The sequence below is a fragment of the Heterocephalus glaber genome, unplaced genomic scaffold, assembly GCF_053883595.1.
Source record: "Heterocephalus glaber isolate CG9 unplaced genomic scaffold, H.glaber_assembly_v1.0 deba00001457, whole genome shotgun sequence".
NCBI lineage: Eukaryota > Metazoa > Chordata > Mammalia > Rodentia > Bathyergidae > Heterocephalus > Heterocephalus glaber.
In genome coordinates, this window is record NW_028258305.1 from 14,864,956 (window position 1) to 14,888,026 (window position 23,071).

A 23,071-nucleotide genomic window follows, 5' to 3' on the forward strand; every position below is an offset into this window, starting at 1 on the left:
GTGTGTGTGTGTGTGTGTGTAGTGTGTCTTTGGAATTTGTGACTATTAGTATTCAAACTATATTCATGATTGCAGGAAATAAGGTAGAGGCCATAAAGGGAGATACAAAAAAAATTAAGTAAATGTGAGTGAAATAATATATAAAATTCAGATCATTAGATAGGCAATACTAGTCAGATGTGATGGCACATTACCATAATCCCAGCACTTGGGAGGCTGAGTGGGAGGATCATTTTGAGTTTGAGGCCAGCCTGGGGTACATAGTGAGTTCAAGGCCAGCCCAAACTACATAGAGAGACCCTGTCTCAAAAAAGAGAGAAAGAAACGCCATACCTCTTAAGCTATGGTGTATCCAGTTTGTTGGAAAGTAAGGCTGTTTGGCATCAAATATATCTCAAAAGGTTGAGCAAATGTCCCCAAACACCTCTGGTTTCCATTCACATGTATTAATTTCTCTTAACTTCTCTTTAATCTATTTTTTCTTGCCCCTTTGCCAATTCTCCTCCTTATGTTTTCTGCCATCTTCACTCATCCCTACATACCCATTCCGGTGGCCTACCAACAGTATTTCTGCTTATATCATTTCAACAAAACCTGTGTCTCATTATTACTCTTCCTAAGTTATCACTGTAATTGTGTCAGCCTTCCTGAAATCCAAAGTATTCTTCAACATAACACTGGTACACAAGGAACTAAGACAAAACTCATAAGTGTAGTCATAGCCTCACTGATCCAGCCCTGGTTCATTTTAGTCTCTACTATATTAGAAGTCTAACTCTGAATAGCCTGAACTACTCTCAGGTCTTGCATGCACTCACGGTTACTGCTAGGTGCTGCACCTTGGCCCAAGTTATCTCCTCTTTTACGGAGGACTCAAGCTCCTTCCCTCTTCTCTGAATATCCAAGTTCTACTCACCTTCTAAAGCATCAGTCAAACCCTATCTTGTCAACCTCCTTGCCCATTAGCTTATTCTTTGGTTTTTAGAGGTTCTATCACATTTCCTTACCGTGTAATCAAATAATCTCTATATCAGTAAGGAAATTTCCACATGCATAGATTTTATTTCCTCAAGTAGACTATAATCTTCTCAAGGTCAAGGACTTTATCCCTTTATATTATTATTCTCTAAAGTGCCTACTACAATGTTTTATATGGTTGGTGCTCCATAAATAATGAAAAAAATTCAAAGAATGATTCCAAATATTCATGAACCACTTCCTTTATTTGAAAACACCCAAAACTTTAGAATTTTCTCTCTAACTTCATAATACTGTGAATGGGTTGGTTCCTTAATTTACAAAAAAAAAATTATTCCTCAAGTATAAGCACTGCTAATTATAACAGAAGGTATCAGATACAGATCCTGGCAAACTAACCCCTTGTAGCATTTAGTAAGAGTGAGTCACTTTGAACTAGACAAGAGAGCATTAAATTCCAGAAATGGTTTCTTCCCTCTATGATTGAAAAGGAAGAACTCATTGACTTCAGCATGCAAACCAAAAGTATATATTCAAAAGTCATAGATAATCCTTGTACATGGACATGGATATAATTTTTGCCATATGCTATTAAGATGGGCAAAAGCCTCATTCCTCAAAACATGGTTCATGGTCAAGCAAAATCCACACTTCTTGAAAGGTTATTAGAAATGCAAAATATCAGGCTCCACCTCAATTTATCTGAAAAAAACCCTTCCTTTTAACAAAAATCCCTAAATGATTTGAAAACCACTACACAAGTCCAAAATAGGCACAAATGACTGCACAAAAGGAATTCCAGTGAACAGGTCCCATTAAGGTTCCAGTAAAAACAGAACTTGTATCTCTTCAAATTGCCTTTGCAATGGTGTAGCATAGATTTCTGGAGCCCAACCCCTGGATCTTTGGTGAAACAAGTCTACAATGTGACCTGAGAATCCTGATTTCTTATAAAACTTTTTAGTAATACTGCTCATCTAGGAACCATATCACTGGCTCATAGGATCCAAAAATAATAGGCCTTGTATTTTAGAAATTTTGCTCCAACTATACTCCCAGTAGTAGAATACTGAGCTAGTAAAATACTGAGCTAGTAAAAAGGGAAGTGAAAAGGAAGTGGCTGCAAAATGTTTCATTTATAATACAAGAAGGTAGCTCTTAACCCTCCTTTGCACACAAGAGGTAAAAATAGCTGAAGGAATTACTATAGCAATAGCTGTGTTATCCACAGAGACTGTCTCTGCTGGCATCATTCATAAGGAGAGAACGACCTTACAGAAATTCTATCTGAACACTGAAGCTTATCAGAGACAATCAATATGAGAAACATATCCTGCTCATTAAGTACTAGGAGATAACAATAGAAATTTAAGATGGATTTGAAAATGACTCCTTTAGTCCTAGATTTGGTTCATCAACAAAACAAAAATAAGTTTTTTATTTCTATGGCTCTGAAAACAAGTAGAAAAGGAGAGCTGAGAAAACCTGAGACTACTCATTATAAATTTTAAGTGTTTTCAAATCCCAATATAGCTTCTTTAAAAAAAAAATCTCAAAATTATAAATAAAACAATCTACATAAAAACCAAAGCGCTCCACCTATAGTTTGAAGAAAGTTTAATACTGAAACATACAGAAATAAAGCAGTTATATATCCATATTTCATAAATATTCTTTTCTTTAATGTTCAAAGTATATATTTTACAATATCTTTATAAAAGAGATAACTTCCTAAAGTATGAAATACTATTAACTTAAAAGAGAAGTACAGAGGAGGAGGCTTCCGGGCTGTAGTACCACCACTCCTAGCACAGAAGAGGATTCCAGGCCACTGTAGCACTGCTCCCAGCACAGAGGAAGAGCCTTCCAGGCTGCCATAGCACTGCTCCCAGCACAAAGCAGGAGCCTTCTGGGCTGCCATATCACCACTCCCAACACAGAGGAGGTAAGCCGCAAGGGCACCACCACCACACATGTCCCCTGACACCCCCAACCATTTGAAATGAGAAGACATGTAAACAAGCCTCAAAACCAGACATCCGGATCACCTACAGCAAGCCCAAAGGGAAATGAGATGGAACACTCAAGATACTCAACCACCAGGACTCCCTGAACTGGCAACAAAACAGGATCTAGAAAAATAGGAATCAGAAATAATTTCTCAGATAAAAGTAGAGATTGTGTTCATAGTGCAAGACATGGTTAATAAATCTAAACAGGAGCTGAGGAACATGATAGAATCCCAACATAGGAAACAAATGGAATCCATAAAACAGATGCAAACAGATTTCCAGGAGATTAAAAACTTCATTGAGCTAATGTGAGGACAGAATTTCAGATAAAGAAGATAAGATTGCAATTAGTGACCAGGAAAAGAAAAAAATGCTTCAAAATTGTAAGGGACCATGAGAAGTCAATCCAGCAGCTGCTACATGATGCAAAGAAGAATAACATAAGACTGATCAGAGTCAATGAAGAAACAGGAGAGAGTGCAGATGATGTTAAAAATCTGTGCACAGAAGTGATGGTAGAAAACTTCAAAAGCAGGGGAAAAGAACTTAACATACAGATAAGTGAGGCATATAGGACTCCAACTAGCCTTGATAAAAAAAAAATCTACACATAGGCATATACTTGTTAAGATTCCAGAAACCCAACAGAAAAACAAAGTTCTACAAGCAATTAGAGAAAAGAAACAAATCATATACAAAAGAAAGCCCATAAGAATCACAGCAGACTTCTCAATGCAAATCCTCAAGGCAAGAAGAGCCTGCAGTGATGTATTTCAAGTCCTAAAGGAAAATGGTCTCCAACTCAGATTGATGTACCCTGCAAAACTATCTTTCAAAATTGATGGAGAAATAAGATACTTTCATGACAGAAAGTACCTTAGGAACTTCATGAATACCAAGAATTTTAGACTCCAAAAAATTTTAGACAATATCCTAGGAAAAGACAATGAGAATCACAACCCCAGGAAGCCCAGCAGAATGAATCTGTCAGGCACAACAAGAAATTAAATGCAAAGGGGGAGGATCCAAAAAAAGAAAAGATCATGACAATGATAAGTCAATATGTATGAGTTATAACCATCAATGTTAATGGTCTCAATTCACCAATCAAAAGAAATAGACTGGCAAAATGGGTCAAGAAGCAAGACCCAACAATATGCTGCATACAAGACACACACTTAATTCAAAAAGAAACTCATACACTGAAAGTTAAAGGGTGGAAAACAATACTCCACATAACAAGAACCCTAAAAAGAAGTAGGAGTAGTTATCATGTTTACAGATAAAATGGATTTCAAAAAATCACTAATTAAGAAAGAAAAAAGAAAGCCATTACAATCTTGTAAAGGGAACAATCCAAGAGGAAGAGATGACAATCATAAATATATATGCACCAAACACTAGTGCACCCAATTATATAAAACAAATATTAACAGACATAAAAAATCAAATATGCACTAATACAGTAGTAGTGGGGGACCTCAATGCCCCATTGTCACAAATAAATAGATCAACTGGACAAAAAATGAAAAACGAAGTACTAGAATTCAACCAAACTCTTGAACAAATGGACTTAACAGATGTTTACAGAGTGTTCTATGCCACAAAATCAGAATACATATTCTTTTCAGCTTCACAAAGGTCATTCTCCAAAATAGATCACATACTCGCTCATAGAACATGTTTAAGAAAATACAAAGGAATTGAAGTTATCCCCTGTATATTACCAGACCATAGTGTGATGAAACTGGAGATCAATAGCAAAAGAAACTCCAAAAATTTCATAAGCACATGGAAATTGAACAACACACTTCTGAATAACCAAAGGGTCACAGAGGAACTTAAAGAATAAATCAGACAGTTCCTTCAATTAGATAACAATGACAGTACAAGATATTGGAAACTATGGGACACAATGAAAGCAGTCTTACAAGGGAAATTTATACAGTGAAAACTCATATTGGGAAAACAGAGCAATAACCTGATGCTAAACCTCAAGCTTCTAGAAAAAGAACAGCAGGATAAACCTAAAACTCATACAAGGGAGGAAATTATAAGAGTCCGAGCAGAAATCAATTCAATGGAGACTAAGAGAATGATACAAAAAATCAATGAAGCCAAGAGTTGGTTCTTCAAAAGAATAAACAAAATTGACAAACCCTTAGCCAACCTTATCAGAAAAAGGAATGAATCCTTGCAATTAGGAATGAAAAGGGTGAAATTACAACAGACCCAGCAGAAATCCAGAGGATCATCAATACCTACTTCAAGAACCTATACACCAATATGATGGAAAACACAGGAGAAATGGACAGATTCCTAGATATGTATGAATTACCAAAGTTAAACAAAGAAGACCTAAAAATTCTAAACAACCCAATATCAATCAATGAAATTAAAAACATAATTAAAAACTTACCAACTAAGAAAAGCCCAGGTCCTGATGGCTTCACTGCTGAATTCTACAAGACATTTAGAGAGGAACTGCTGCCACAACTGTTTAAACTCTTCAATGAAATTGAAAGGGAAGCAATACTCCCAAATTCATTCCTGGAAACAAGCATCACCTTGATCCCCAAAGCAGAGAAAGATGCAACAGAAAAAGAGAACTATAGGCCAATCTCACTAATAAACATAGATGACAAAATCCAGAATAAAATACTGGCAAATAGAATTCAGAGGATCATCAAGATCGTACCCCCTGACCAAGTGAGATTCATCCCAGAGATGCAGAGATGGTTCAACATATGCAAATCAATCAATGTTATACACTCTATTGATAGAGCCAAAGACAAAAACCATTCTTTCTGGGGTGAGGTGGAATCTCAGCATTATTTGCATTTGCAAATATTTGCAAATATTGATCATCTCAATAGTTCAGAAAAAGCATTTGACAAAATGCAACATGCATTTATGATAAAAAAAACCCTGCAAAAAAATTGGAATAGATAGTCTCTGCCTCAATCTGATAAAAGTCATCTATGAAAAACCAACAGCCAATAAAAGGTCAAAACTAAAATCCTTCACACTAAAATCAGGAACAATGCAAGGATGTCCACTATCACCACTCCTGTTCAATAAACTCTTGGTAACATTAGCCACAGCAATTAGACAAGAGAAAGCAACAAATGGAATAAAGATAGGAAATGAAGAAGTCAAATTGTCATTATTTGCAGATGACATGGTACTCTATATAGAAGACCCCAAGAATGCCAGCAAAAGTCTTCTAGACTTAATAACCAAATTCAGTAGAGTAGATGGATATAAGGTCAACACAGAAAAAATCAATAGCTTTCCTTTACATGAATAACAGACTGACTGAGACAGAAATAGGGCAAACAATTCCTTTCACAATAGCATCCAAAAAACTGAAATACCTAGGAATCAACCTAATGAAAGAAATCAAAGACCTCTTCTCTGAAAATTATAACACTCTGAAAAGAGAGATTGAAGATGATATCAGAAAATGGAAAGACATCTTCTGCCACTGGGTAGGGAGGATAAACCTAGTGAAAATGTCCATACTTCCAAAACTGCTATATAGATTCAGTGCAATCCCAATTGAAATCCCAGCACCATACTTCATGAACCTTAAGAAAACAATCCAAAAATTCATTTGGAACAAGAAGAGACCCAGAATAGCAAAAGCAATTCTAGATAACAGAGACATGGCAGAGGGTATCACAACTTCCAACTTGAAACTATACTACAAAGCTACTGAGATAAAAACAGCATAGTACTGGCAAAGAAACAGACCTGAGGACCAGTGGAACAGATTACAAGAGGCAGAAACAACTCCAGACACACTCAGCCACATCATCTTCAACAAAGGAGCCAAACACCCTCACTGGAGGAAAGATAGCCTCTTTGATAAATGGCGCTGGAAAAATTGGGCTTCAACTTGCCAAAGAGTAAAACTAAACCTATATCTCCAACCATGCACTAAACTAAAATTGAAATGGATTAAGGATCTAAATATTAAAATAGAAATGCTGAACTGGCTGGAACAGAGGTTAGGTAGAACTCTTGAAGACATTGGTGTAGGATTTTATGAACAAAACCTCAGTTGTCCATGAACTAGCACAAACAGTCAACAAGTAGGATCTCTTCTTATTAAAAACTTCAGAAGAGAAAGAGAAACCACAGAAGAGAAACCACCAGCAGTGTGAAGAGACAACGCATAATGTGGGAAAATTTTTCACCTGCTGTTCCTCAGACGAAAGTCTACTATTTAGAATCTATAAAGAACTTAAAAAAATCAGACCTCCCAAATTTAAAGACCCATTCCAAAAATGGGCATCTGAAATGAACAGACATTTCTCAGACAAAGAAGTAGAAATAGCAAATAAACACATGAAAAAATGTTCAACATCACTGGTCATTTGAGAGATGCAAATGCAAACAATGCTGAGATTCCACCTCACCCCAGAAAGAATGGCTACTATCATGAAATCAACCAATGACAAATGCTGGTGGGGCTATGCAGAAAAAGGAACCCTGCTCCACTGCTGGTGGGAGTGTAGACTGTTGCAAACATTGTGGAAATCAGTATGGAGATACCTTAAAGAACTAGAACTGGAAGTCCCATTTGACCCAGCAATTCCCCTGCTGAGTATGTTCCCCAAAGAATTAAAAGTATCATACCTCATTGATATATGTGCACCCATGTTCATAGCAGCACAATTCATGATAGCTAAAACTTGGAAGCAGCCCAACTGCCCATCAACTGGAGACTGTATAAAGAAAATGTGTTTTTTTTTAAAAAAATGAAGTACTACTCAGCGATAAAGAATGAGAAACTAGAGACATTTATAGCTAAATGGATGCACATTGAGGCAATACTCTTCAGTGAAATAGGACACACATGTAAATACTGAATAGTTTCTCTAGTGTGAGAAACTGAAAGTGTACATAAGGACTAAAAGTTATAATAGATAATCTGAAATAGTAAGAAAAGGTGCAAAGGGGAAGGGGAAGTAGATGGAGTATGGGAAAAGAAAGAAGGGAATGAAATTAATATGAGAAAATGAAAAAATGGAAACAAAGTCTTTGTAAATTGGGAGGGGTGGAGGGATTGAAGGGAGGGCAGGGGAAGGGGGAAAAAATAAGAACTAGGAGAGATTATGTAAAGGTGCAAATTTCCAACGATGAATGTCAGTATATTGCATACCTAAAATGTACCAATAAAATAAATTTTTTTTGAAAAAATCCTATGCCACCAGTCCCATTTTGTCACTGCCTGGCCTGAAACTTTTTAATGACTCCCTACTGCTGACAGAAGAAAAGACAAATTAACAAGGTATGCAAGGGTTTAAACAGTTTGACCCCACTCTGCCTTTCTAGCCTCAATTTCCAGTAGTCCCTCTTAATGGCCAACGTGCCAGTCACATGTTCCCAGGCACACAATAGAAGCTTTCAGCTCACTCTCTTTATGCCTGGTATTTGTTTCTCCTGGAATGTCCTCATTCCAACCTTTCTAACATATTTGTCACCATTCTGAGTGCTAAGTATTGGAAACTCAAGAAAAAAGAAGGGATTTCCTGCCTTTAAGGAGCTTTCAGTCTTGAGAGATGTGGTAGACAGTGTTGAATGATGAACCAACATCATCTCTATACCCTCCCCCCCCCATTCTCCTTATCAGTGACTAGAAAAGCTAATCATAGCTAGGGAAGGCAAATGGCATGTACATGGAAGTGTGCTACATCTGCAGAGCTTCTGGGAAAGGCTGTTTTCCAGATAAGAAGGTAGAGATGAAGAGCTGAGAGCTGTCCCTTTCTCCAGCCTTGCATCAGGGTGTGATGCTTTACTCTAGGGCAGCCATCTCAGAGCCATCAGGGAAAGGACAAGAGATTCCTACAGACACAGGCCCTGACACTGACAATCAGTGAGCAAATGCCAACATCCACTGAGATCTAATGTGCTTTATGTTTAAGCAGAATAAACCCCTATTTGTTGGAGCTGACTGTTCATCAGGTTTTCTGGAATTCTCTTGGTGGGGAGGTGGGAGATAGAGTAGTAAGCAAGCCACTCTTTCAGAGCAGTTGTGCTACATGCAGAAGTAGAGCTTGCAGTGATAGGCTGTAATAGGGTGAGTGGGGAACATGCAAGAAGGCCGGATACAGGAATGTGGCGTCCATTCCAGAGAATGCACAGGTTATAAGGGAGGAAGGGTAAACATGGTGTTGCAGGACTAAAAAGCAAATGGAAAGAAGAGAGGCAGAAGAGGCTGGGAGGGTGGCCTGTCTTGTCTGTGGATACTTACTAGAAACCATGATAAAAGTTACAATCCAGGCCCAAGAGTATAGCTTGCCCAGGAAGTGTGATGTCCTAGATTCAACCCCCAGCACTTTGCATACAATTTCACTGTGGATAGTGAAGCCTAACTAACCCAGCCCTAAATTCCCTGTTCTTTTAAAATAAAATCATAATCCAATAAAGGGGCTGATCGTGACTTTTGAGGCCCATATCTACACCTGATCCCATCACTTCCCTGGTGTGCAATCTTCATATGGTTGAACGAAATGGCTGTTCTAACAGAACCTTACTGGGTTAAAGTAGGTGATTCATGATGAGCTTTTCAGGTCTATAATTTCCTGATTTTCTTTTTTAGTCACAAGGAGCTTAACCTTAGCAGTCAAGCAGAAAGCACTAGCTGCTGGGTGTGGTGCCATATCTGTAATCCCAGCACTTGGAAGGCTAAGGCAGGGGGATTGCAAATTCAAGTCTTGCCTGGGCAACTCAGTGAGATGGTGCCCCAGATAAAAAGGGCTAGGGGTGTAGCTCAGTTTGAAGGTCCTGGATTCAATCCTCAGTATCACAAAAACAAAACAAAACAAAAAAACACAAACCTATCTCCATAACTGAAGATCCAGTTGGGAGTGGTTTTGTAAATTTCAACATAACTCTGAGAGAATAGTAAACCAAATGTTGGTTATCTTATCCTCGCTACAAAAAAGGAGAGAGACAGTAGAATATGAGTGATTTTGTTTACTTTACATTTTTTTCTTGAGACAGGGTCTCGCTATGTAGTTCAGGCTGGCCTTAAACTCACTATGTAGCCCAGGCAGGCCTCAAACTTGTGGTCCTCCTGCCTTAGCCTTCCAAATGCTGGGACTACAGGTGTTCATCCACCATGCCTGGCCCATATTTAACTTTTAATAATTGGTTTGATTCACTTACCTAAATCAATGCAATATTTTACTTACAAGAGAACAAAACTTCCTGAGGCATGAGTCCTTAGTTTATTCAGTACTTATCTAAAACTACTTCCTAATATTTATATTTAAAAGTAAACACCAAATTTCAACCAAAATTACATGTAGCATTTGACTGATATGCAGGAATTTGTACAGCAAAAATATTGGGGAAAAAACCACACTAAATGTCAGTGGCATGGGGCAGCAGGACAACAGCATTTTATTGGTTAGAATTGCTGGCACAGAGGCCAGGGATGTAGCTCAGTGGCATGACACCTGCCTGGCAAGCGCAAGGTCTTGAGTTCAAGTCCCAGCAACAGCAGGTAAGAGGGTGGTGGGAGATTGCTGGCACATAGTAGTAATGAAAGCAGAAAAACTTTCAGTTGATTTTACAGTTGTTTTTAGATTCCCTAGATCCCTTATTGCCTGAGTACTGGACTGTGGATATTATGATTAGTGTTAGGGTTAGGATTAGGGACAGTGTTGGAATTCAGGTTACCTGAGTATTGGAGTCTGGGTTAGGGTTAAGATTAGGGTTGGTGAAGGTACTGGAATTCAAGTACCTGAGTGTTAGAGTGTGGGTTAGGACTACGGTTAGGGATAGAGTTGGAATTCAAGCACCTGAGTATTGGAGTGTGTGTATTACCACTAGTGTTAGTGTTAGGGTTAGGGTTAGGGACAGTGTTGGAATTCAAGTACCTGAGTATTTGAGTGTGGGTTAAGGTTAGAGTTATGGATAGTGTTGGAATTTGAGTATCTGAGTACTGGAGTGTAGGTATTATGGTTAGTGTTAAGGTTAGGGTTAGGGATAGTGTTGGAGTTCAAGTACCTGAGTATTTGAGTGAACATTATGTTTACCATTAGTGTTAGTTTAGGATTAGGCATATGGGCAGTTAGAATTGAAATATCTGAGTGTTGGTTAGAGTTAGGGACAGTGTAGGTATTCAAGTACCTGAGTACTGGAGTGTGGGTATTATGAATAGTGTTATGGTTAGCGTTAAGTTTTGGATTAGGGATACCCTAGGAAGTTAGGGTTAGGGTTAGGGTTAGGATTAGGGTTAGGGTTAGGGTTTTATGGTTAGTGTTAGCATTAGGGTTAGATTTAGGGTTAGGGTTAGATATAGTGTTGGAATTCAAGTACCTAAGTATTGGAATGTGGGTGTTATGGTTAGTGTTAGGATTAGGGTTAGGGTTATGGTTAAGGTTAGTGTTATGGACAGCATTGGAATTCAAGTTCTTGACTTTGGAGTTTGAATATTATTGTTAGTGTTAGTGTTAGGGTTAGGGTTAGGGCTAGGGACAGTGTTAAAATTCAAGTACCTGGTCAGTCCATGTTCAAGCTGTGAAGAAGATCACCACCTTCTGGGACACCAGACACCTAGCACTGGAGGCCCCTACCTGGGACATCTGGCTGCCACACTCCAGGACTCGAGGCTGCTGCCTACTACTCCACATGTCCACCCAGGATGCCCAGCTGATCATGCCCCACAAGGCCTTCCTGCAACTTGACCAGCAGAACTAATGGGGCCCAGCAGCTGCAAGCCAGGCCAGTGCAAGGGGCCAGTGAAGCCAGACTACGAGTCTGAGATTTCCGTGGGAACCAGGCATGACCACCACCTGTACCACATCAGTGACCGGAAGAAGCCCCAAGGTGCAGCTCTGGAATCAAACCCTGCTGACCATCTAAGGGAAAGCACCATTTTCCTGAACAAATTTTATGCAAACGCACAAGATCAGAGGAAAAGCAACTATTTCAACCATGTCTCCAGGGCAGCTTACTGGGATGTATAGCTCCTGCTCAATGATATTTCTAGATGACAGCACACTCAGCCTGCCTAATCGTAGAAACGTGGTGGAGTGTGTGACCTTAGCAGTATATTACCACATAAAGAACAGAGATGCAAATAGATCCCTGGCTATTTTGGATGACAGATGGCATCCACTCACAAGAGAGAAGTGTCCAGAGGAATACTTTGAGCATGATCCTGAACACAACTGTATTTACAGATTTGTTGCCTTTATTTTTAATGGTGCATTATTACCAACTGAATGTGCAATAATAACTTTGGTCTACTTAGAAAGGCTTGTGTCATATGCTGAGATAGACATCTGTCCTGCTAACTGGAGAAGGATTCTGCTGGGAGCCATTCTTCTTGCCGCCAAGGTTTGGCAGGACAAGGCTGTGTGGAACATAGACTTCTGCAGGGTCCTTGGGGATGTTTCACTCAAGGACATAAATGAGTTGGAAAGGCATTACTTGATCCTGCTCGAGTATAATTTTAATGTGTCTGGTGGTGTGTATGCCAAATACTACTTTGATCTTCGCTCTTTAGCATTTGAAAGAAACATATATTTTTTATTTGAGCCTTTCACCAGAGAAAGAGCCCAGGACCCAGAGGCCATGTCAGGATTGGGTAAAGACAAAGACTTGCACAGAGCTGCTATGAGAAGATCTTCCAGTGATGGCAATTTCATTAGCATCGGACTGTCTAATGCCGTTCTCTCTTAGAAGGGAGAAATGGGGGCTGTGACATCATGGACCCCTCATTTACAAAGCTGGAGAAGTACCATCCCTCTTGCTAAAACAACAACAACAACAACAGCTAAATTAGTATTTTCACCAAAAGGAAAGACCTTGAATTCAATCGAGAGCCTCCTGGGTGGTGTCAGCTGCACTGTATGGGAAGGAGAGAGGCCCTGTCAAAGCAGCAGCACACTTCTGTCCTCACTGATGTGAGCAGAGTCACCAGTTCTGCAGAGCAGAAGTTCCTGACTCACACTGGCTTTTGCTTACTCCACCGGCCAATACCTGTGAGCTCTGTGAGACTTTTGAATTGAGAGTTTAAATTTAAACTAAGTTAAAATTTTAATTATTTTTAAAAATTAGATTTAAAACACTACTCATATAATTGTATGTTTTTCTACTTACCCCTCCCCATGTTGCTGCATATGCCTTTAGGGTTGATGTAGTATTACTGTTGAAATGTGGGGATCTTTTTTATTGCACAGGGCTGGGAATAAAACCCAGGGTCTTAGCCGTGTCCTCTTAGCAGGGTCTCTCCCACTGAGTCCCCCACCCAGTCCCAAACACGGGAGTGTTCACGCTCATGACACCACTTAGCAGTAGACTGTAGCATTGTCAGGTGTTGAAGGTTCTTCCTCCCATGATATCATGAGTTGCTAGTCATTATTGTCAATCAGCTTGAACCAAAAAGCTGCTGGATAACACTTGCCACTCATGTTCTTTGTAAGCACTGTTTGGTAGCACTGTGACATGTTTGTGGTCTTAAAGAGAAAGCATCAGTTGATGCTATTGACTGTCTATTTCCATGAAGTCCATGCTGCATCTTGTGAACTATTAATGGTGATTCTCATTTTCTGATGATTATCCTGCTGTTAAGTAAACATACTAGAAGATATTTTCATAATCCAAACCGACATAGAGGTCCAATGATTGCCAGCCAATAGTGAAGTACAGGGCATCCCAAAAGTTTCAGTGCAGTTTTAAACTGTAGGCTGCTATGCCTGTGCCTTCCAGGGGCTGCAGCAGGTATGCAAGCCACAAACTTTTACCAGACAGTGTTTGACAGTTTCAGTTCTGCAAATTTAAGATTTTACTCTTAATTTTTTTCTAGTCTCTCTTAAAGGGAATAGAAGAAAGAAGAACTGGAACAAAAATTAAAAGCTTAATATTTTACATTTACAAAATTAAAACTTTTTGATGATACTTTATAACATTGCAGATTCAGTACTTCTACTGGTATCAAAGCTTAAAATTACACTAAGATTTTTGGAATGCTTCATATTGCCAAAGAATTTTCCTCATATTTTTAAATAGTTCTTTGAGAACTATCTGCTTTCGTCACCTAGATTTCTTTTTTCTAGATTTGGTGAAGGAAGATTTTTAGGAGCAGTGTTAATTCACATGTGATAAAAAGGAATTGGACCCCAATAGCAGGAAATGATATGAAAGTTTCTTTTAAAGTTTAGCCTATATTTCAAGGTGCCCCATTTCAAGTCCTCCTATTTAAGAGGGAACTTACCTGAACCTTAGGAACATTACTGAAGACTTTAAAGGGCAGAGATTTAGTAATTTGAGGAGACTTACAATGTCATCTAAATTTGAAATATTAAAAAAATCAGTGCTCTTTCCATATGAAATCTATGTCTCTTCCTTTTGAAATGTAATCCTAGGAATCTTGCCTGTAACAAAGCTCTTGCAGACTAGGAATACTTTCTCCCAGTGTAGCAGTGCCTCACACAATGTTGTGTGCTATAGTTCCCATCATTTTTACAAAGAGACATAAGTGATACCCAATGGCGTAAGAAATAACCACAATCTACCACCTCTAAAGAAAATTATTTATGGACTTTCAAGCTTGAAGATTTGAGTATTAATTGCAATTTTATGTTGAAAACAATGCTACAACTTAAAGTGGTTTTTCATCCCCATGTTTATGTTTTTAAAATAAACTTTTGATTAAAATACAAAAAAAAAAAAAATTCAAGTACCTGAACATAAGGGTTTGGGTTAGCATGGGGGATAGGGTTAGGAACAGTGTTGAAATTCAAGTACCTGAGTATTGGAGTGAGTATTATGAGTATTATGTTTACTGATTATTATGGTTAGGGTAGGGATTATGGTCATGTTTAGGGTTAGGGAAAATGTTGAAATTCAAGTCCCTAAGCATTGGAGTGTGGGTATTATTATGGTTAGTGATAGTGTTAGTGTTAGGGTTAGGGACACTATTGGAATTTAAGTACATGAGTATTGGAGTGTGGGTTAGGGTTCGTTTTAGGCTTACAGTTAGGGATAGAGTTGAAATTCAAGTAACAGTATTGGAGCGTGGATTAGGGTTAGGGTAACTGTTAGGGTTAGGGATAGTGTTGGAATTCATGAACTTGTGTACTGGAGTTAGGTAATATGTTTAGTGATAGTATTAGGGTTAGCTTTATGGATAGGGACAGTCTTAGAATGAAGGACCTGAGTATTGGAGTGTGGGTTAGTATTAGGGTTAGAATTAAGATTGGGGCCAGGTTTAGGGATAGTTTTGGAATTCAAGTTCTTGACTAATGTAGTGTGAGTACTATGGTTAGTGTTAGGGTAATGTTTTTGCTTAGGGTTAGGGTTAGGGACAGTGTTGTAATTCAGGAACCTGAGTATATATGTTTGGCTTAGGGTTAGAGATAGGGTTAGGTATAGTGTTGGAGTTCAAGTATCTGAGTATTGGAGTGTGGGCATTAGGGTTAGTGTCAGTGTTAGGGTTAAGATTTGGGTTATAGACAGGGTTGGAATTCAAGAACCTGAGTATTGGAGTGTTCGTTAGGGTTATGGTTAGGGTTACAGACAGTGTTGGAATTCAAATGCCTGAGTATTGGAGTGTGGCTATTATGGTTAGTGTTAGTATCAGTGCTCAGTTTAGGGACATTTTTGGATTTCAAGTACATGAGTATTGGAATGGGGGTTAGGGTTAGGGTTAGGGATAGTGTTAAATTCCATTACCTGAATTTCAGAGTGTGGGTATTATGGTTAATGTTAGTGTTAGTGTTGGTGTTAGTGTTAGGATTAGGGTTAGGGTTAGGGATAATGTTAGAGTTAAGTACCTGAGAACTGGTGTGTGGGTTTTATGATTAGTGTTAGAGTTAGGTCTAGGTTTAGGGTTATGGATAATGTTGGAATTCAAGTACCTGAGTACTGCAATGTTAATATAATGGTTATTTTTAGTATTAGTGTTAGAGATAGGGTTAGTGTTAGGTTTATGGGTTGTGTTGGAATTCAAGACTTGACTACTGGAGTGTGGGTTAGTGTTAGATTTGGTTTAGGGTTAGGGTTAGGGTTCAGGACTGTGTTGGAATTCAAGTTCTTGACTAATGAAGTGTGAGTATTATGGTTAGTGTTAGGTTAAGTTTTATGCTTAGGGTTAGGGTGAGGGACAGTGTTGAAATTCAAGCACCTGATTAATGGAGTGTGGATATTATGATTAGTGTTAAGGTTAGTTTAGGGTAGTGTTCAGTATAGTCTTGGAATTTAAGTACCTGAATAATCTAATGTGGTTATTATGGTTATTGTCAGGTTTAATGTTACAGTTAGGGTTACACTTAGGGACAGTAGTGGAATTCAAGTACCTGAGTATTGGAGTTAGGATTAGGGTTAGGTTTAGGGAGAGTGTTGGAATACACATACCTGAATATTGGAGTGTGGATATCTTGGTTAGTGTTAGTGATAGTATTGGGGTTAGGGTTAGGGTTAGAGTCACAGATAGTGTTGGATTTCAAGAACCTAAGTATTGAAGTGTGGGTATTATGGTAAGTGTTAATGTTAGGGTTAGGGTTAGGGTTATATATCAAATTAGGGACAGTGTAGGAATTTACATACATGAGTACTGGAGTGTGCATTTTATGGTTAGCGTGATCATTAATGTTAGGTTTAGGGTTAAGTATAGTGTTGGAATTCAAGTACTTGAGTTTTTGAGTGTGAATATTATGGTTAATGTTAGGGTTAGTGTGAGGGTTAGGGAGAGTATTGAAATGCAAGTATCTGCATATTTGAGTGTGGGCATTATGGTTAATGTTAGGGTTAGGGTTAGGGTAATGTTTAGGTTTACCTATTGTGTTGGAATTCACATACCTGAGCTTTCAAATGTGGATATCATGGTTAGTGTTGTGTTATGATTACAGTTAGGGTTAGGGTCAAGGTTAGGGAAAGTGTTGAAATTCAAGTACCTGAGTATTGGAATGTATTATGGTTAGTGTTAGGGTTAGGGTTAGGATTAGGGTTAGGGACAGTGTTGGAATTAATGTACCTGAGTATTGGAATGTGGGTATTATTGTTAGTTTTAGTGATAGTATTAGGTTTAGGATTTGGTTCGGTATAGTGTTGGAATTCTAGTATGTGAATACTGTAGTGCAGGTATTATGTTTATTGTTAATGTTAGGGCTAGCATTGGGGTTAGAGTTAGAGATAGTGTTGGAATTCAAGTACCTTCATATTGGACTGTAGGTATTATGCTTAGTGTTAGGATTAGGGTTATGGTTTGAGTTAGAGTTAGGGATAGTTTTGATATTCATGTACCTGGGAATTGGAGTGTGGGTATTATTGTTCATTTTAGTAATAGTATTACATTAATGATTAGGGTTTGGTATAGAGTTGGAATTCAAGCACCTGAGTACTGTAGTGCATGTGTTATGTTTATTGTTAGTGTTAAGGTTACAGTTAGAGGTAGAGTTAGGGACAGTGTTGGAATTCAAGTACCTGATTATTGGAGTGTGGGTATTATTTTTAGTGTTAGTGTTAGGGTTAGGGTAGGGTTAGGGTTAGGGTGTAGAACAGTCTTGGAATTCAAGTACCTGAATAATGGAGTGTGGGTATTATGGTTAGTTTAGTGTTAGGGTTATGGTTAGAGTTAGACTTAGGGACAGTGTTGGAATTCAAGTACCTGAGTATTGGAGTGTTAGTATTATGCTGAGTGTCAGTGAGAGCATTAGAGTTAGGGTTAGGGTTAAGTATATTGTTGGAATTCAAGTACCTGAGTACTGGAGTGTGGGCATTATGGTTAGTGTTAGTATTAGGTTAAGGGTTAGGGTTAAGGTTAGGTTTAGAGTTAGAAACAGTGTCGGAATTCAAGTACCTGAATATTGAAGTGTCAGAATTATAGTGAGTGTTAAGGTTAGAGTTAGGGTAGGCTTAGGGTTAGGGTTAGAGTGAGAGCATTTAAGTACCTGAATGATGGAGTGTGAGCATTACGTTAAGTGTTAGGGTTAGGGTTATGGTTAGGGGTAGAGTTAGGGACACTGTTGGAATTCAAGTAAGTACATGCATATTGTAGTGTGGCTTAGGGTTAGCCTTAGGTATAGTGTTGGAATTCACATACCTGAGTATTGGACTGTGTGTATTATTGTTAGTGTTAGTGATAGTGTTGGGTTTAGGGCTAGGGTTAGGGTTAGGGACAGTGTTGCAATTGAAGTTCCTGAGTATTGTAGTGTGGGTAGTATGGTTAGTGTTAATGTTAGGGTTAAGTTTAAGTGTGGTGTAGGAATTCAAGTGCCTCAGTATTAGAGGTTGAATACTATGGTTAATGTTAGGGTTAGGCTTAGGGTTAGGGATAGGTATAGTGTTGGAATTCAAGTACTTGAGTATTGGAGTATGAGTATGGTGGTTAGGTTTAGGTTTAGGGTTAGAGATAGGGTTAGGGACAGTGGTGAAATTCAAGTTTCTGAGCATTGGAGTGTGGTATAATGGTGAACATTAATATTAGTGTTAGGGTTAGGGACACTGTTGGAAATCAAGTACCTGTATATTGGAGTGTGGGTTAGGGTTCAGGTTAAGGTTATGGTTAGGGATAGTATTGGAATTCAAGTACCTGAGTATCGGAGTGATGTTAGGGTTAGTGTTAGAGTCAGGGTTAAGGTTATGTTTAGGGTTAGGGTTAGGGATAGTGTTGAAATTCAAGTACCTAAGTATTGAAGTGTGGGTTAGGATTAAGTTTACAGTTAAAATAGGGTTAGTGACACTGTTGGAATTAAAATACCTGAGTACTAGAGTGTGGTTATTATGACTATAGTTAGTATTACTGTTTGAGTAAGGTTAAGGGTTAATATTTGGATAGTGTTGGAATTCCAGTACCTCAGTATTGAAGTGTGGGTTAGGTTTATTGTTAGGATTAGTGTTAGAGACAGTGTTTAAATTCAAGTACTTGTGTACTAGAGTGTGGGCATTTTGGGTAGTATTAGTGTTAGGGTTAGGGCTAGGGTTAGGATTAGCTTTAAGTACAGTGATAGAATTCAAGTACCTGAGTATTGGAGTTTGGGTATTATGGTTAGTGTTAAGGTTAGATTTAGGGTTGTAGTTAGGGTTAGGTTTAAGGAAGGTGTTGAAATTCAAGTACCTGATGGAGTGTGGGTATTATGTTTAGTGTTAGGGTTAGGTTTAGAGTTAGGGACAGTTTTGGAATCCAAGTATGTGAGTGTTGGAGTGTGATTATTATTGCTAGTGTTTCATTTGGTGTTAGGTTTAGGGTTAGGGACAGTTTTGGAAATCAAGAACCTGAGTATTGGAGTGTTGATTAGGGTTAGGATTAGGTTTACAGTCAGGGATATTGTTGGAATTCAAATCCATGAGTCCTGGAGCGCATATTTTATGGTTAGTTTTAGTGTTAGGGTTAGTGTTAGGGTTAGGAACACTGTTGGAATTCAAGTACCTGAATAATGGAGTATAGGTATTATGGTTAGTATTAGGGTTAGGGTTACAGTTAGGGGTAGAGTTAGGGACAGTATTGGAATTCAAGTACCTGAATATTGGAATTTGAGTTAGGGTTAGGGTTAGGGTTAGGGACAGTGTTGAAATTCATGTACCTGAGTATTAGAGTGTAGGTATTAGTGTTAGCTTTAGGGTTAGGGTAAGTGTTAGAGATAGCATTGGAATTTAAGTACATGAGTACTGGAGTGTGGTTTTTATGGCTCATGTTAGTGTTAGAGTTAGAGTTAAGGTTAGGGTAAGAAATAGAGTTGGAATTCAAGTAACTGAGTACTACAGTGTTGGTATTATGTTTAGTGTTGTGGGTTAGATTTAGGTTTAGGTTGAGGGATAGTGGTGGAATTCAAGTACCTGAGTTCTTGAGAGTGGGTATAATGACTAGTATTATTCATAGGGTTAGGGTTAGTGTAAGGGACAGTCTTGGAATTCAATAACCTGGATAATGGAGTGTGGGTATTATGGTTAGTGTTAGAGTTACAGTTATGGTTAAGAGTAGTGTTACAGTCAGTATTAGAATTCAAGTACCTGAGTACTGGAGTGTGAGTATTATGGTTAGTGTTAGCATCAGGGTTAAGGTTGGGGTGAAGTTTAGGGTTAGGAAGAGGGATAGTGTTGGAATTCAAGTACCTGAACAATGGAGTGCTGGTATTATGACTAGTGTTAAAGATAGGGTTACCATTAGGTTTATATATAGGGACAGTTTGGAATTCAAGTGCCTGAGTATTGGAATGTGGTTTAGGGTTAGGGTTAGGGACAGTGTTGGACTTCAACTGAGTATCAGAATGTGTGTATTATTTTAAGTGTTAGTGTGAATGTTAGTGTAAGGTATAGATTTGGAATTTAAGTACCTGAGTACTGGTATTTGTGTTTTATGGCTTCTGTTAGTGTGAGAGTTAGAGGTAGGTTTAGGGCTAGACATAGGGCTGGAATTCAAGTAACTGAGATTTGGAGTGTGGGTATTATGGTTAGTATTAGTTTTAGGGTTTGGGTTAGTTTTAGGGCCGGGGTTAGAATTCAAGTACCTGAGTATTAGACTGTGGGTTAGGTTTAGGTTTAGGTTTAGGTGAGATAGTGTTGGAATTCAAGTACCTGATTCCTGGAGTGTGGTTATGATGGTAAGTGTTAGTGATACTGTTAGTGTTAGGATTAGGTTTAGGGATAGTGGTGGAATTCAAGTACCTGAGTCCCGGAGTGTGGGTATTATGGTTAATGTTAATGTTAGGGCTAGAGTTAGGTTTAGAGTTAGTGTTAGAGAAAGTATTGGAATTTAAGTACCTGAATATTGGAATATGGGTTTTATGGTTAGGATTAGAGCTAGGATTAAAGTTAGGGTTTGGGTTAGATTGAGAGACAATATTGGAATTCGTGTACCTGAATAATGGAGTTGGATAGTATGGTTAGTGTTAGGGTCAGGGTTACAGTTCGGTTGAAAGTTAGGACAGTGTTGGAATTAAGTACCTGAGTATGGGAGTTTGGGATAGGGTTAGGATTAGGGATAGTATTGAAATACATGTACCTGAGTATTGAAATGTGTGTATTATGGTTAGTGTTGGCATTAGGGTTAGGGTTAGGGTTAGGGTTAGTGTTAGGTATAGCTTCAAAATTTAAGTACCTGAGTACTGGACATAGGTTTTATGGTTAGTTTTAGAGTTAGGGTTAGAGTTAAGGTAAGGTTTAGGGATGGTGTTGGAATTCAAGTACCTGTGTATAGGAGTATAGGTATTATGGTTAGTGTTAGTTTTAGGTTAAACTGTAAGGTTAGGTACTGCCTTGGAATTCAAGTTCCTGAGAAATGGAGTGTGGGTTAGGATTAGGGTTGGGTTTACAGTTAGGGATAGTGTTGGAATACATGTACCTGCATATTGGAGAGTGGATATAATGGTTAGTGTTTTGCTTAGGGTTAGGGTTAGTTTTAGGGTTAGGGTTAGAGATAGAGTATTCACGTATTTGAGTATTTGTGTACTTGAGTATTGCAGTATGGGTATTATGGTTAGTGTTATTGTGAATGTTAGGCTTAGGGTTAGCTTTAGGTTTAGAGTGAGGGATAGCATTGGTCTTTAAGTACCTGAGTACAGGTTTGTGTGCTTTATGGTTAGTGTTAGTGTTAAGGTTGGAGTTAGGATTAGGGTAAGGGACAGTGTTGGAAGTCAAGTACCTAAGTATTGGAGTGTGGGTATTAAATTTACTGTTAGTGTTAGGGTTACATGCAGTTTTGGAATTCAAGTACCTGAGTATTCACCTGTTAGGGTTAGGTTTAGGATTAGGGTTAGGGATAGGGTTATTGACAGTATTGGAATTAAAATACCTGATTATTGAATTGTGGATAGTATGGTTAATGTTAGGGTTCGAGTTAGGTTAAGGGTTGGGGAAAGGGTTGGAATTCAAGTACCTGAGTATTGGAATGTTTGTATTAAGGTTAGTGTTAGGAATAGGGTTAGGGTTATGTTTAGGGAAAGTGTTGGAATTCAAGAACCTGAGTATTAGAGTGTGTGTATTATCATTAGTATTAGTGTTAGGGTTAGGGTCATAAATAGTGTTAGAATTCAAGTACCTGAGTATTAGAATGTAAATATGGTTAGTGTTAGGGTTAGGGTTCAGTTTAAGGTTAGGGTCAGTGTTGGATTTCAAGTACCTGAGTATTGGAGTGTGGCTATTATAGTTCATGTTATGGTTAAGGTTATGATTAGGGTTATGTATAGTATTATAATTCAAGTGACTGAGAATTAGAATATGAATATTATTGTTGTTGTTAGGGTTAGGGTTAGGATTAGTGACAGTGTTGGAATTAAATTACCTGCATATTGGATTGTAGGTAGAATGGTTAGTGTTAGGGTTGCAGTTAGGGTTAGGGTTAGGAAAGGGGTGGAATTCAAGTACCAGAGTATTGGAGTGTTTGTATTAAGGTTACTGTTAGGGTTAGGATTTGGACCAGGGTTACATATAATGTTGGAATTCAAATACCTGATAATATTCAAGTGTGAATGTTATGGTTAGTGTTAGGGTTAAGTTTAGGGTTAGGGTTTGGTTTAGGATTACTATCATATTGGAATTCACTTCCCTGAGTTTTCAAGCGTGGATATTATGGTTAGTGTTAGGTATAGTGTTGGAATTTAAGTACTTGAGTATGGGAGCATGGGTGTGATGGTAGAGTTACAGTTAGGATTAGGGTTAGGGTTAGGTATAGTGTTGGATTTCAAGTACCTGAAGATTTCAGTGTGGCTATGACGAGTAGTGTTATGGTTAAGGTTAGGGTTGATGTTAGGGTAGGGAGTAGGGATAGTGTTGGCAGTTAAGTACATGTGTATTGGAGTGTGAGTTTAATGATTACTGTTAGTGTTAGGTTTGGGTTAGGTTTAGTGATAGTGTAGGAATTCAAGTACATAGGTTCTAGACTTGGGGTATGATGGTTAGGGTTAGGGTTATGTTTAGGGTTTGATTTCATGTACCTGTGTTTTGCAGTGTGGATATGATGGTTAGGGTTATGGTTAGTGTTAGGATAAGCATTACAGATGGTGTTGGAATTCATGCATCTGACTATTGGAATGTGGGTATTATGGTTAATGTTAGGCTTAAGGTTAGGGATATGGTTAGGGATCGTGTTGGAATTGAAGTACCTGGGTATTGCAGTGTGA

General features: G+C 38.3%; 1 pseudogene; it reads left to right on the forward strand.

Annotated features, from left to right (window-relative positions):
• Positions 1-11,707: 11,707 nt before the first annotated feature.
• LOC101697088 (cyclin-Y-like protein 1 pseudogene) lies at positions 11,708-13,079 on the forward strand (annotated as a pseudogene).
• Positions 13,080-23,071: the final 9,992 nt, after the last annotated feature.